At 41.4% G+C, this 4,859-nt stretch overlaps 1 long non-coding RNA gene across 2 annotated transcripts in view; it reads left to right on the forward strand.

Moving 5' to 3' along the window:
- The first annotated feature begins 287 nt into the window (after positions 1-287).
- The window catches only part of LOC122549148, a 20,154-nt gene continuing 15,582 nt past the window's right edge, over positions 288-4,859 (forward strand). Inside the window, exon 1 of one of the 2 annotated variants that reach the window (XR_006311428.1) lies at positions 288-365. This is a non-coding gene — a long non-coding RNA (uncharacterized LOC122549148). Of the gene's footprint in view, positions 366-563; positions 650-4,859 lie in introns of those variants that run through there. The other variant, XR_006311432.1, reaches the window with a different exon arrangement.

A 4,859-nucleotide genomic window follows, 5' to 3' on the forward strand; every position in this document is an offset into this window, starting at 1 on the left:
GCCTGGTGAACTGTGGTCAAAGGTGTTTTCTGTACAAATGTTTGAGCGAGGGACAGGTGGGACAAAATGGCTCAACTACTTGGAGTGTTTTGTGAAAACATGGTCAGACTCATCCTTCGCAACACTGGGGCCAGGTCGAACCTCCGCATTAGTGACAATTGGTACCTGTGTACTAACAATCTATACACAGATTGATGTAGCTGCTCACAAAGATGGCAATCAGAATGTGACGTATTGAATATATTTTCTTCCATCCAGGATTTTGTAAATCTTTAACCCATCTTTGACCCTCAGATAAATTAGAAGATGACTGCTTTGGCACTGGTCCTTGGAATTGGCTGCAAAACACTTCAGGAACTCCTGAGGTAATGAAAGGCACATTTTGTTCTAGTTCCTTCTTGCTGTAAATGATAATATATCATCCAAGTGTAACGAACTGAGTCAGAAGTGCAAAGGTTTACATGTATTGAGCGATGATGTAAAATTGATGAAACTGGTATTTTTAATTTTTTTAATAGGAATTATTTACTACTGTTCTGGATTAATGGTGCTGGAAGTGCACAGCAATTCAGGCAGCATCCAAGGAGCAGCGAAATCGACGTTTCGGGCAAAAGTCCTTTATATGGGAATTTGCAGAGAGTGGTTTGAGGTACAATCAGAACCCTGTGTGTTCAGGGAAATTTTCTGTAGTAATAGGCTTCCAGTCCAATGAGAAAGGAGGCATTGCTAAACCTGGTTCTTGGGAATTAAGTGAACCAAATAGATCAAAAGTCAGTGTGGAGCACTTCAGGGACAGAGATCATTGTATAATATGGTTAGATTGTGAAAAAGGACTATGAATGTAACAGCATAAATAATTAATAGAGGAGAGTTAACTCTCTCAAAGGGTGCAAATGAATCTAACGAATTGGAAACAAAGCATAATAGGAAAGACTATAATTGAACAATGGGGCTACCTTTAGAGGAAAGATAGTTTGAGAACATACGACATAGAACATTATAGCACAGTTCAGGCATTTCAGTGGTCTGGTGGGGCCACACTTGGAGTATTGCCTGGGTTAGATGGACTTCAGATTAGTTTCACAGGTCGGCGCAACATCGAGGGCCTAAGGGCCTGTCCTGTGCTGTAATGTTCTATATTCTATGTTGCGCCAATGTGTGAAACCAATCTGAAGCCCATCTAACCTAAACAATTCCATTATCATCCGTATGTTTATCCAATGACCATTTAAACGCCCTTAAAGTTGGCGAGTCTGCTACTGTTGCAGGCAGGGCATTCCACACCCCTACTACTCTCTGAGTAAAGAAACTACCTCTGACATCTGTCCTATATCTATCACCCCTCAAATTAAAGCTACATCCCCTCACACTAGCCATCACCATCCAAGGAAAAAGGCTCTCACTGTCCACCCTATCTAATCCTCTGATCAGCTTTTATGTCTCTATTAAGTCGCCTCTCAACCTCCTTCTCTCTAATGTAAACAGCCGCAAGTCCCTCAGCCTTTCCTCATAAGATCTTCCCTTTAACATCCTAGTAAATCTCCTCTGCACCCTTTCCAAAGCTTCCACATCCTTCGTATAATGCGGCAACCAGAACTGTATACGGTACTCCAAGTGCAGCTGCAACATGACCTCATGGCTCTGAAACTCAATCCCTCTACCAATAAAAGCTAACACACCATACACCTACTTAACAAACCTATCAACCTGGGTGGCAACATAGAGGGATCTATTCATATGGACACCGTGATCTATCTGCTTATCTACACTATCAAGAATCTTACCATTAGCTCAGTATACTCTGTATTCCTATTACTCCTTCCAAAATGAATCACCTCACACTTCTCCTCATTAAACTCCATTTGCCACCTCTCAGCCCAGCACTGCAGCTTATCTATGTCCCTCTGTAACCTGCAACATCCTTCCGCACTGTCCACAACTCCACCGACCTTAGTGTAATCCGCAAATTTACTAACCCATCCTTCTACGCCCTTATCGAGGTCATTTATCAAAATGACAACCAGCAGTGGCCCCAAAACAGATCTTTGCAGTACACCACCGGTAACTGAATTCTAGGATGAACATTTTCAATCAACCACAACTCACTAGCTTCTGACAACTACCCAATTTCTGATCCAAACTGTTAAATCACCCTCAATCCCCTGCCTCCATATTTTCTGCAATAGCCTACCGTGGGGAACCTTATCAAACGCTTTACTAAAATCGAAATACACCACATCAACCACTTTACCTTCATCCACCAGTTTGGTCACCTTCTCAAAGAACTCAATAAGGCTTGTGAGGCATGACCTACACTTCACAAAACTATGTTGACTATCCCTAATCAAATTATTCCTTTCTAGATTATTATAAATCTTATTTCTTATAACCCTTTCCAAAATTTTACCACAACCAAAGTAAAGCTCACTGGTCTATAATTACCAGGGTTGTCTCTACTCTCCTTTTTGAACAAGAGGACATTTGCTATCCTCCAGTCTTCTGGTACTATTCCTGTAGACAATGATGACATAAAGATCAAAGCCAAAGGCTCTGCAATCTGCTCCTCAGCTTCCCAGAAAATCCTAAGGTAAATCCCATCTGGCCCATGGGACTTATCTATTTTCACACTTTCCAGAATTGGTAACACTTCCTCCTTATGAATCTCAATCCCATCTAGTCTAATAGCTGGTATCTCAGTATTCTCCTCGACAACATTGTCTTTTTCCTGTGCGAATACTGATTAAGTGCTTCCTCTATCACTTCAGAGCCCACGCACAACTTCCCACTACTGTCCTTGACTCGCCATAATCTTACTCTAGTCATTCTTTTATTCCTGACATATCGATAGAAAGGATTTTCCTTGATCCTACCTGCCAAAGAAGTCTCATGTCCCCTCCTGGCTCCTCTTCGCGCTCTCTTTAGCTCCTTCCTGGCTAACTTGTAACTCTCAAGCGTCCTAACTGGGCCTTCATGTCTCATCTTTACATAAGCCTTCTCTTCCTCTTGACAAGAGATTGAACTTCTTTAGTAAGCCACAGCTCCCTCGCTCGACCACTTCCTCCCTGCCTGACAGGTACATACTTTTCGAGGACACGCAGTAGTTGTTCCTTGAACAAGCTCCACATTTCAAGTGTGCCCATCCCCTGCAGTTTCCTTCCCCATCCTATGCATTGTAAATATTGCCTAATCGCATCATAATTGCCTTTCCCACAGCTATCTCTCTTGCCCTGCGGTATATACTTTCCATCGCTACTAAAGTAAATGCAACCAAATTGTGGGCCCTATCACCAAAGTACTCACCTACCTCCAAATCTAACACCTGGCCTAGTTCATTACCCAGTATCAAATCCAATGTGGCCTTGACTCTTGTAGGCCTATCTTGTTGGAAATCCTCCTGCACACATTGGACAAAAACTGACCCATCTAAAGAACAGTCAAGGCCTATTCCGATGAAAAAGAATGGTAGGCAAACAAATCCAAAGCTCCCTGGATGACAAAAGAAGTAGAGAGTAAAATGAAGAAGAAAAAGTGTATTTATAACAGATATCAGTAAGACAAGATAAACAAGGTTAGTTTTCCTGGTGATCTGGTGTTTAGGATTTGGTGCTTTTGTAACCTTGGCCCAGGTTCAATTCCTGGTCAGGAATAAGGATTTTATTTCAAAGATGGAAGACATAGGTAAGTTTTTGAATAAGAACTTTGCATCTACATTCACTACAGAGAATGATGATGTAGGTATAGAAATTAGGGAGGGAAACTGTGATATACTTGAACAATTTAGCAATGAGTGAAAAGAGGTATTGGTGGTTTTAGCAGGTTTGAACATGGATAAATCCCCAGGTCCAGAGGAGTTGTAGCCCAGGCTACTGTGGGAGACAAGGGAGGAGATTGCAGGGGCTTTGACATTAATTTTCAATTCCACTTTCCTGTCTGTTCCCCATTTGCTTGATTCCCTCACTGATTCAAACTCTTTCTACCTTAGCCTTAATAAACCAGTCTCAGTGGCTCCCTATGGTAAAGAATTCCACAGATTCACTGTCCCCTGAGAGAAGAGGTTCCACTGCATCGATGTCATAATGGCGTGATTCCTTATTCCGAGATTATGCCCTCTAAGTCTGGGAATCTCCTACAGGGGTAACAATCTTTCCATATCTACCCTGTCAAGTCCCCAAAGAATCTTGCATCATTCCGTCAGGTCACCTCTCATTCTTCACTATGTTAAAAGTGTACAGACCCAATATATGCAAATTCTCATCAAAAGACAGTCCCTCCATACCTGGTATATCACCCTTGTGAACCTTTTCTGGACGGGCTCCAATGTCCTTATGTTTTCTTTTCATAAAAGTGATCCAAAACCATTTACAACATTCTAACAGTCCTCTGACTAGTGTCTTGTAAAGTTTCAGCAAAACTCACTATGTTATACTTCATTACTTTTGAAATAAAAGTCAACATTACATTTGCCTGCCTAATACCCACTGAAAATAAAAGCTCATTTTTTTGAGATTCATAGATGGAGACTCCAAAATCTCTCTGTTCCATAGGTTTCTGCAGTGTTTTTCCATTTAAATAATACTCAGCTCCTCTATTCTGTCTGCCAAAGTACATAACCTCACATTTCTCCACCTTATATTCCATCTGCCAAGTTTTTGCCAACTTACTTAATCTGTCTATATCCCTCTTCAGTCTCTCAGAGTCATAGAGATGTACAGCACGGAAACAGACCCTTTGGTCTAACTAATCCATGTCGATCAGATATCCTAAACTAATCTAATCCCATTTGCCAGCACTTGGCCCATATCTCTCTCAATTCTTCCTATTCATATACCTATCCAGATCCCTTTTAAATGTTGCAATTG

The sequence above is a fragment of the Chiloscyllium plagiosum genome, chromosome 1, assembly GCF_004010195.1.
Source record: "Chiloscyllium plagiosum isolate BGI_BamShark_2017 chromosome 1, ASM401019v2, whole genome shotgun sequence".
Classification (NCBI taxonomy): Eukaryota; Metazoa; Chordata; class Chondrichthyes; order Orectolobiformes; family Hemiscylliidae; genus Chiloscyllium; species Chiloscyllium plagiosum.